The following is an 11169-nucleotide window of genomic DNA, read 5'->3' as shown; positions in this document are numbered from 1 at the left end:
AGGCAGGCTTCCTGCCCCAATAGACCCTGCCTACTACAATAACTGTAGACTTGCCCCCATCTCTCTCCTCCTCCAACTACTGCTTCTGCTAAACATTAACCCTGSAGCTGCTGGTTAGGCAAGGCCATAAAGGAGCGAGAAAGAAGGAAAAGAAAGGGTGTTGTTTCCAAAGAAACCCCACTATGTAACAGACAAAAGCGTGGACCCAGAGAGGATATCCAACCGTCTGGCTAGTTGGTTTGTTTAGTAATGGAGTTATCCAGCCAGGGCTATTCAACTGCCTGTATAAAGAACATGAGTTCTGTGCCAAGAGGATTTTATCCTGAATCAGACCATTAATGACTATTATTAATATGCAACAGAGGGAAAGACAAAGAGTGAATTAATAACCATACATGAACAACCAATACATAAGCTAATAATTAGAATATTCTGTTTGATTTGTAATAGCATTATTCATTTGTGAATTGATTAAGCAGCTAATGATTCTTTCAAATAACAGCTTTAATAAATGCCTTACACCAGTAGGCCCCATTGTTTAGTATTTTCTAGGAAATATCACATATTATTACTAATAGAAAGTTGGGTGTATCCTTTCTTCATTGACCCTAATTGACCTGACAGGTCTGAGCTGTATGTACTGTACTTCAGACTTCCGGAATGCAAAATAAAAATAATTTTGGTTCTTTCCTGAATGTCAGTGTCTGCAGACTCTCTCACTCTTGGAATTTAGATTTAACCTAAGCAGCTTGCCAGTGGTGCCACATTCTGACAAAAGCTTTTAAACCTCTGCCGATTCAACCGCGGCATTGGATACAAATCATTGTATTGCCACATATTGTATTGAGAACAATTCAGCCATACCTACATCTAAAATGGCACTAGGTTGAGGTGTATCCTCCTTCCTGCTATCAAAGAGACAGAATCAATGCAGGGCAACAATAGAGAGACAGAAATAGCTGTCTGTCCACCTAGTGGTTGGAAGTGAGAATAAACTGTTTCCATCTCCATCCAAAGTCATATAAATTGGGGATGAATCTGGCTGGAGACCATTAATGCATCCCAAATGGAAACATTGGAAACCTATTCCCTATATTGGGAACTACTTTAGTTCACTATATAGGGAATAGGATGCCATTTGGGACTCAGTCAATGCCTCTGCTCTGTCAGTCATYAATCCACATGGGCATCTATCTCTATGGGATGGATGTAATGAATGAAACATTCACAGAACCAGTCCCCTCAAAGAGGGTCAGATAGGCTGCCATGGCCTGAATGAGTGAGAGCAGGTCACATGGTACCCTGGGAGGGAATGAGAACATCTTCCACATAAAAAGGCCCATAGTCACCCTTAAAATATCCACTTTTTCGAGGATCAAGACCCACAAATAGAATACTCAATACTAATATTATGTTACTGATAGGAGTTAGCGACTGTAAGCTATATGTAATGGATTTATAGTTTTATTTATCAGTGCTTACTGGTAAACTGCAGTAACAGTACATTGTGACATTCAGATTGAGTCACTAGTGACATGACTGACCAGACCCGGCCACCACGGAGCACTGTTCAACATGGCACCTTACAGATGTGCGAAGGCATAGCAGGACATTTGACTTAAGCACAACGCAAACAGTATGAAAACCAAGTCCATTCATAAGACTGGCTTTCTCAAAAAAACAAAATCCTCAAGGTTCTATCTGCCCTGGACCTGTATGACTAAAAAGGCACAAAAAATACACTGCATCCAACCTTCAATCAATATATCCCTAACACAATAAAGAAATTCAGCTATACATTGACAGATGGTCCATCTGACTGACACATTCTTCTTCCTCGTTGAGCAGTTGGTTGGTTTGCAAAGCGAGCCTCATTGCTGTCAAAGGGGATTAGGGTTTTAATTAGACTCCTGAGGTAAAAAACCCTATTGAGAGGCAGACAGTTTAATGGCCTGTAATAGGCTCAGCTTCATGGGAGGTGGAGCAATCACCTATAAGAAATGTGACACTGGCTGCTTCTGTGCTCTGCTGGGAGACACACACACACGTGTGCGTGTAGGCATAAGTACAAACGCCACACACACACAATCCTGCACAAGTGCACGCACCCACACACCCACTCTACTGGGAGATGGGTAGGGTGGGTCCACAGCTGGGGCTATAAAATGGGAATGGTGGCCTCTAGGTAATTTGCATGAAGCCTACAGCGAATCCTTAGCTAAGACCATGAAGTCTAGAATCGTACAATCCATTACAGAGACATCCCCGGCATGTACTGTAGCTTCTGCATTGCTGATTTTAACTATTCATGTGGCGGATACAAAGACATTCCTTAAAATGCAAAAAAGACCAAATCACCACAGAAAAACATTATTCTGTAGCCAGAATAACAATACATTTCTTACAGGTAAAAATATTTGATTAATGTTCAATAAAAAATGTAAAGTATTTTCTTCTTACATTTCACTAAACATTAAACTCAGTCATTTATAACATGTCTTGCCTATTTTTACAGACAGTTTTATACAGCTGCAAATACTACAATGACAACTGGAGTCCTCTTAGTAACAACCGGCGTGACATGCTGACAGACCCGGCCACCACGGAGCACTGTTCAACATGGCACCTTACAGATGTGCGAAGGCATAGCAGGACATTTGACTTAAGCACAACGCAAACAGATGAAAACCAAGTCCATTCTATAAGACTGGCTTTCTCCATAAAAATACAAAATCCTCAAGTTGTATCTGCCCTGGACCTGTAATGGACTAAAAAGGCACAAAAATACACTGCATCCAACCTTCAAATCAATATATCCCTAACACAATAAAGAAATTCAGCTATACATTGACAGATGGTTCATCTAACTGACACATTCTTCTTCCTCTTTGAGCTGTTGGTTGGTTGATGTGCAAAGTGAACCTCACTGCTGTCAATGGAGATTAGGGTTTTAAATTAGACTTTGAGTTAAGGTGTGTGTGTGTGTGTCCGAAAACATTCCACAGAGATGCTGGCCCATGTTGACTCAAATGCTTCCCACAGTTGTTCAAGTTGGCTGTATGTCCTTTGGGTGGTGGACCATTCTTGATACACACAGGAAACTGTTAAGCATGAAAAACCCAGCAGCATTGCAGTTCTTGACAAACCAGTCCACCTGGCACCTACTGTACTACCATACCCCGTTCAAAGCCACATATCTTTTGTCTTGCCCATTTACCCTCTGAATGGCACACATACATAATCAATGTCTCAACGTCTGCTAAATGACTTAAATGTAAAATGTCTCAATTGTCTCAAGGCTTAGAAATCCTTCTTTAACCTGTCTCCTCCCCTTCTTCTACACTGACTGAAGTGGATTTAACAAGTTACATCAAAAAAGGATCATAACTTTCACCTGGCCAGTCTATGTCATGTTCTTAATGTTTTGTACACTCAGTGTATATGGCACCCTTAAGGTTCTATATAGAACCCGAAATTGAAGAAACCCTGAGGTTCTGATCAATGAACCCTTTGGTTCTATCCAGAACCGTTTTTTCTAAGAGTGCAGCCTTTCTTACTGAACAAATTCAGGTAATAACTCACTGTTTCACCAGCTCAAAACATTTTTGTTTCTGTGTTGTACCTACTGGACACAACCCCGGACCTCTGCAACGTTCCACAATGTTTGCATACTGATTGTGGTCCTGGCTATAGAAGAGCAGGGTGGTTCTCAGAACCAGAGAGGTGCAGGGATCATTAACATGTGGGCAGGCACACAGCCAGCTGCTAACATCTGGACACCAGGCATCGTGGGCGCGTCCTACACGGCACTCTATTCCCTATATAGTGCACTACTTTAGACCAGGGCCAATAGGGCTCTAGTCAAAAGTAGTACACTATGTTGAGAACAGGGTGCCGTTTGAGACGCAACCCGTGTCAGTCAGTACAGACGCCCACAGAACGATCTCAGCTGAAGCCAAGCATGTTCTCACATCCCAACATCCACATCCTTTGTTCTCATGTCTGGCCAGACCCAGAAAGACTTATTCATAGAATAAAATATATATAATTGAAGCCCATTGACATTACGAAGAGGTTACTATATGGTTGGAAACTCCATACATCTTTTCTTTTGACTGTCTGAGATGACCAAGAGCCATCTGTCCTTTATCAAAACAATGTATCATACAGATGCCAGAGGGTAGCTAGCTATATATAATGTCCATGGTATGTCCAAGTATCTTCATGTGTTTCTAGTGCATTGAGAAATCAGATTGATGGTAGCGGTTTTAAGTATGAGAGCCTGATTTTTAAACATACCAGCAACAAGGCATATCCTAAGCTTACTAAGTCGCTTGTAGGAGTGATGTACTGATTTTTACTAAGCCGCTTGTAGGAGTGATRTATTGATTTTTTTTAAAGGGCAGCACCCTAATAATGCACCATTTTAAGCACAAAGGAGCACTATTTTGGATGGCAATACATGAGTGAATTTCTCAGAGTAATATCATTCTGTGATTTTTTGAGACCATGCTGCAAACAAGTTATAGCATTTTACATGCATGTTTTACCATTTTTTTCCCTTTCTGTCACTTCATGCTCTTTCAGATCAGGATTTCACAATCACGACCAAACATTCATCCTGTCATTGGCCAAACCGGATGTGTGCCATTGACCTGGCTTGCTTGAATTGATTAAAGCCGCTACATCGCAAGCCATACATCCCCTGGTTGAGGCGATGAATTGGATGTTTGTTACAGCTGCTTTGTGGAGGTGTTTTAACCAACTGCAATGTTTGTGTGACCGCAGATTCCATTTTAGGCTGGATTTTGAACGAGTTTTAGTACTTTACACTTTGAACACTCACAGATGAATGAATTGTTGCAGTATAGGCCTATATCTAAGCCCAAAAGGCTATTGTTATTTTCTGCCAAACAAATGATTGTATATGGTTTAAATTAGTAGAAAAATACCAGGGGAAGAGTTTAAGCTGTTCTTAATAAACCCTAAATAATGTTCTGCCTTTAGCAGAACATTCCAGTTGACTGACACACAGGCACCAACTCTTCTGATTCTGTGGTTTGTGTTTTTTTAAGAAAAGGAGAAACAAAAAGGCTGCTGGGTAAAACAATGCAGATGAGGGAAATGTTCTTCCATCCAAATATCTGCAGTGTGTTTGGAAACAGTAGTGATGTCTCGGGGAGACCTTGGTCCTGCCTCCTGCTGTGAGCTCTGTCATATCATTCGAGCTCCACAGGGTAATTTATTAATATTTGTACATGCCAATGTGATGCAGCTCCAGAAGCGCCTCGGCTGGTGCGGCTGCATAACCATGGTAACTACCTGCATGCAGCAGACGGCGGGGGTGCAGAGGGAATTAGAGGAAAAACTGATAACAGACGAGACGGGAGTGGGGTTAGTCTRGCTGACACCTAACTCAAAGTCACATGGGTTGCGTCAGCAAGGCTAGAGAGAGGTAGCCCTGCCTTGCACATCTTCAAAGGATGCTGATAAGGCATATGCACCGAGGGGAAGCAGCAGGTTTAAGAAAGGTAGGCCTCCTATGGCCTAGTGACACTGTGACCTATCTGTGGAAGGCATTCAATAACAGCACTGTAGAAGCGTGTCTGAATGGAGCCCTGTGCAGACCTAACTGTTATCAATACTCTAATTCAGGGCTCTCCAACCCTGTTCCTGGAGAGCTACCGTCCTGTAGATTTTCACTCCAACCCTAATTTAGCAAACCCAATATTAATAATTGCTGGTTGACAAGCTGAATTAGGTTTACTACACTAGAGCAGTTAACACAACCAGGAACAACATAGTGACCTCTAGGGAATTAATTACCTTGACTTTACAGAGGTTCTAATCTAAAAATAAATTTAAAAAATGTACATTTTAAAAAAGCACTAAATTAGGCCTATTCCATGAGTAGGAGCCATAGGACTAATGATTTTGAAATGTCAGCATGATTCTGTCAGACTCAGAACACAATTGATACATGGAAGCTTGATGATCAAAGGCCAAATAAACACATATTTTGATCATTAAAAACAGTCTTGTTGCAATTAAGGGAAGTATATAATTTGTTTTTATCTCAATGGATCCAATATTCATCATGTTTTAGGTTTGTAAATCATTCTAAAATCTATGCAACAATCACAATCTTATAACATATAGCAACTGTGTCTCACAGACATACACTACTGTTCAAAAGTTTGGGGTCACTTAGAAATGTCCTTATTCTTGAAAGAAAAGCAAAAAAAATAGTCAATTAAAATAACATGAAATTCAGTGTAGACATCAGTCATTTACAACATTAACAATGGAGCTGGAAACAGCTGATTTTTAATTGAATATCTACATAGGTGTACAGAGGCCCATTATCAGGAACCATCACTCTTGTGTTCCAATGGCACGTTGTGTTAGCTAATCCAAATGTATCATTTTAAAAGGCTAATTGATCATTAGAAAACCCTTTTGCAATTATGTTAGCACAGTTGAAAACTGTCATCCTTATTAAAGAAGCAATACAACTGGCCTTCTTTAGACTAGTTGAGTATCTGGAGCATCAGCATTTGTGGGTTCGATTACAGGCTCAAAATGGCCAGTAATAAATGTGTATTAAATGTGTATTCTCCCCTCACAGAACAGCGCAAACTGGCTCTACCCAGAATATAAAGAGGAGAGGGAGGCTCCAGTGCACCACTGAGCAAGAGGACAAGTACATTAGAGTATCTAGGTTGAGAAACAGACGCCTCACAAGTCCTCAACTGGCAGCTTCATTAAATAGTACCCACAAAACACCAGTCTCAATGTCAACAGTGAAGAGGCGACTCCGGGATGCTGGCCTTCTAGGCAGAGTTCCTCTGTCCAGTGTCTGTGTTCTTTTTCCCATCTTAATCTTTTATTGGCCAGTCTGAGATATTACTTTTTCTTTGCAACTCTGCCTAGAAGGCCAGCATTCCAGAGTCGCCTCTTCACTGTTGACATTGAGACTGGTGTTTTGCGGGTACTATTTAATGAAGCTGCCAGTTGAGGAGTTGTGAGGCCTCCGTTTCTCAAACTAGACACTAATCTACTTGTCCTCTTGCTCAGTTGTGCMCCGGGGCCTCCTAATCCTCTTTCTATTCTGGTTCGAGCCAGTTTGTGCTGCTCTGTGAAGGTAGTACACAGCGTTGTACAAGATCTTCAGTTTCTTGGCAATTTCTTGCATGTAATAGCCTTCATTTCTCAGAACAAGAATAGACTGACAAGTTTCAGAGGAAAGTTATGCTTCTGGCCATTTTAAGCCTGTAATCAAACCCACAAATGCTGATGCTCCAGATACTCAACTAGTCTAAAGGGCAGTTTTATTGCTTATTTAAATCAGGACAACAGTTTTCAGCTGTTCTAACAAAATTGCAAAAGGGTATTCTAATGATGAATTAGCCTTTTAAAAATGTTAAAACTTGGATTAGCTAACAACATGCCATTGGAACAAAGGAGTGATGGTTGCTGATAGTGGGCCTCTGTATGACTATGYAGATATTACATTAAAAAAAACAGCCGTTTCCAGCTACAATAGTCATTTACAACATTACCAATATCTACACTGTATTTCTGATAAAAGTTTCTTTCAAAAACAAGGATCTTTCTAAGTGACCCCAAACTTTTGAACGGTAGTGTATGTGACCCAAAAGGCATGCAAAAACATCTGTAAACAATTAGAGCCAGGGTGAGGGAATACTTCTACCACCCATTACACTTGAATTAGTCACTGCTGTTCATGGTGTAAGTGGGCACATTTTGGTAACAATGCTTAAGTCTAATGGCCTAGATTCCATACTGACTGAAATCTAGGGGTTTCCCGTAGTCAAGGTGGTGTGTTAACCCAAAGGTGAAACGCTATCCCAAACTGAATTGCAAGATCAATTCATTCAAATATGACTTGATCTCACTTGCACTCACAGAAATTTCAACAGACTGCCGCGGTATGATTTTTGCTTTGAATGTTCTTTCGTTTTATTTTTCTGAAAGCTAAAACAAATCTGTCGACATTTAGACTAATTTCATTACATCAATAACACGACTGCCTATTTCGCTTGTCACATTGGTGCGACAACACACGCGCGAGTCGAATCGATACATTGTAATCAAACTCACCTCATTTGTAGGTTTGGTGGGTCCTGCTGAAAACTGACCATTCAGTAATGTATAGGCCCAAATATACTCAATGGCTACTTTATACAATAACCTTTATATAAGACGGTGTATTGAGAGACCACCCCTGTCTTGTCTTGGGCCGTTTTGTCGTTTCGTCTGCATGGGTGTATTCATTACGCAGATTCTGTTGCAAAACGTTGTCTGTTGCAGTTTACTCCTTCAAATTATTATTAACTTTTTTATGCACATTGTTTTTAAATCAACCTTTTGTTTTTTTGATAGCTTATCAAGATCACAGGAATCTTTTTTGTTTTGATCATTAACGTTAAGAGTTAGCATATGTGGCTACTTCTCCAACGTCACCAATCAACTAGCAAATTGTCTGAATTCAAATGCCAGACTAAGCTAAATCTTCCTATATCCTCATCTCATCTACCATGTACTGGACCAAATGCAGGACCAAAACATTCAGAAATGGCAGCAACCTTCATTCATTATACAGAAGGATTCCTTAGAAGTCTAGCACAGATTAAAACAACCCTGTGTAAGGAGCTCAATAACAGCCTCTTTCAACACAGGCTCCTATGGAAAACGTGCAGACGGCGAGGTGGTAGGAGACTAATTAACAAACCAAGAGTCTATTGTGTGTGTGGGAGTAAATGGTACATATAGGGACAGATATACATTTGTACATCAGACCACAGGAGGAGAAGGAGACACATAGGCGCGCATAGGACAGCTGGACACACTAATGTTAGAGGGACACATAGTCTGCTGATCCTAATAAGGGCAAACATACAAAAGAGCACACCAAGCTAAACATAAGTACGAAGGCCAAAGACATAGGCCCATAGGATAGATGGACATATATTATTTTTAGGACAAGAAGGAGTCCTGCCACCATTATAACCTAACTGAAAGCAGATATGGGCGTTATTGGGCGTGAACAAGCAGGAAGCTTAAACTGAAAGATAATGGTGGCAGATGGACTAAGGGAAGGAACTTCATTTGCATGTGGGATGGACTCATTTGATGTATGTGTATAAGAACAGAGCCAGTGCTTATGGAAGTTGGTCTTTTCCGCGGACTGACACGGCTTCTGATATTTTGTATTAAAATCCTTTATTGAATTCACAAGTTCTTGTAAGTGTTATATTTGTAATACGATTTTCCACGACATGTGCACTCGTAATGAGCGCAGTACAACATGCCCACCGGACTTGGACGATAAAGGACACCAGCCATTTCTGCAGACTGACCCTCAGGCAAATGACATGACCCACTCCAAGCCAATTCAGTCCATACAGAGCACAGTGGATCACCCAAAATGTAATGAAACAGTTTCCACCAATGCCTCCACAAGTTTTACAATCTACAATATCCAATACTTAACACGTCTCCTCTTTTGTATGAGTTTCTCAGACAATGACTGACATGATCTGAAACATGGCTCAAAGAGGGAACTTTTACCATCAAAATGAGGCAGCGCCGCCTGGATATACATATTCGGAAAGTATTCAGACCCCTTGACTTTTTCCAAATGTTATGTTACAGTCTTATTATAAAATGGATGAAATCCCCCCCCCCCCCCCCTCAATCACAAAATACCCCATAATGACAAAGCAAAAACAGTTTTTTAATTTTTTATGTTTCAAATGTATTAAAAAATAAATAAACTGAAATATCACATTTACATAAGTATTCAGAACATTTAGCGATTACAGCCTCGATCCTACTTGGGTATGACGCTACAAGCTTGGCACACCTGTATTTGGGGAGTTCCTCCCATTCTTCTCTGCAGATCCTCTCGCTCTGTCAGGTTGGATGGGGAGTGTCGCTGCACAGCTATTTTCAGGTCTCTCCAGAGACATTCGGGTTCAAGTCCGGGCTCTGGCTAGGCCACTCAAGGACATTGAGACTTGTCCCTATGCCATTCCTGCGTTGTCTTGGCTGTGTTCTCAAGGTCATTGTCCTGTTGGAAGGTGAACCTTCACCCCAGTCTGAGGTCCTGAGAGCTCTGGAGCAGGTTTTCATCAATGATCTCTCTGTACTTTGCTCCATTCATCTTTCCCTCAATCTTGACTAGTCTCTCAGTCCCTGCCACTGAAAAACATTCCCACAGCATGCTGCCACCACCACCATGCTTCCCCGTAAGTATGGTGCCAGGTTTCCTCCAGATGTGACACTTGGCATTCAGGCCAAAGAGTTCAATCTTGGTTTCATCAGGCCAGAGATTCTTGTTTCTCAAGGTCTGAGTCGTTTAGGTGCCTTTTGGCAAAYTCCAAGCATGCTTTCATGTGCCTTTTACTGGGGAGTGGGTTCTGTCAGGCCACTCTACCATAAAGGCCTGATTGGTGGAGTGCTGTAGAGATGGTTGTCCTTCTRGAAGGGTCTCCCATCTCCCCAGAAGAACTCTGGAGCTCTGTCAGAGTGACCATCAGTGTCTTAGTCACATCCCTAACCAAGGCCATTCTCCCCCTATTGCTCAGCTTGGCCGGGCAGCCAGCTCTAGGAAGTCTTGGTGTGTTTCTTCCATTTAAGAATGATGGCGGCCACTGTGTTCTTGGGGACCTTTAATGTTGCAGAAATGTTTTGGTACCCTTCCCCAGATATGTGCCTCAACACAATCCTGTCTCGGAGCTCTATGAACAATTCCATTGACCTCACGACTTGGTTTTTGCTCTGACAATTGTGGGACCTTATAGACAGTTGTGTGCCTTTCCAAATCATGTCCAAATTAAAATKTACCACTGGTGGACTCCAATAAAGTTGTACAAACATAAAGGATAATCAATGGAAACAGAATGCACCGGAGCTTAATTTCAAGTCTCATAGCAAAATGGTCTGAATACTTATGTAAATGTGATGTTTTTCATTTTTAATACATTTGCAAACAGTTTTTGCTTCATCATTATGGGGTATTGTGTGTAGATTGATGAGGAAAAACATTTATTTAATCCATTTTAGAATAAGGCTGTAATGTAACAAAATGTGGAAAAAGTCAAGGGGCCTGAATACTTACCGAATGCACTGTAAATACATTGA

Source organism: Salvelinus sp. IW2-2015, unplaced genomic scaffold (genome assembly GCF_002910315.2).
Source record: "Salvelinus sp. IW2-2015 unplaced genomic scaffold, ASM291031v2 Un_scaffold16283, whole genome shotgun sequence".
NCBI lineage: Eukaryota > Metazoa > Chordata > Actinopteri > Salmoniformes > Salmonidae > Salvelinus > Salvelinus sp. IW2-2015.
Note: the sequence above shows the minus strand (reverse complement) of the source record.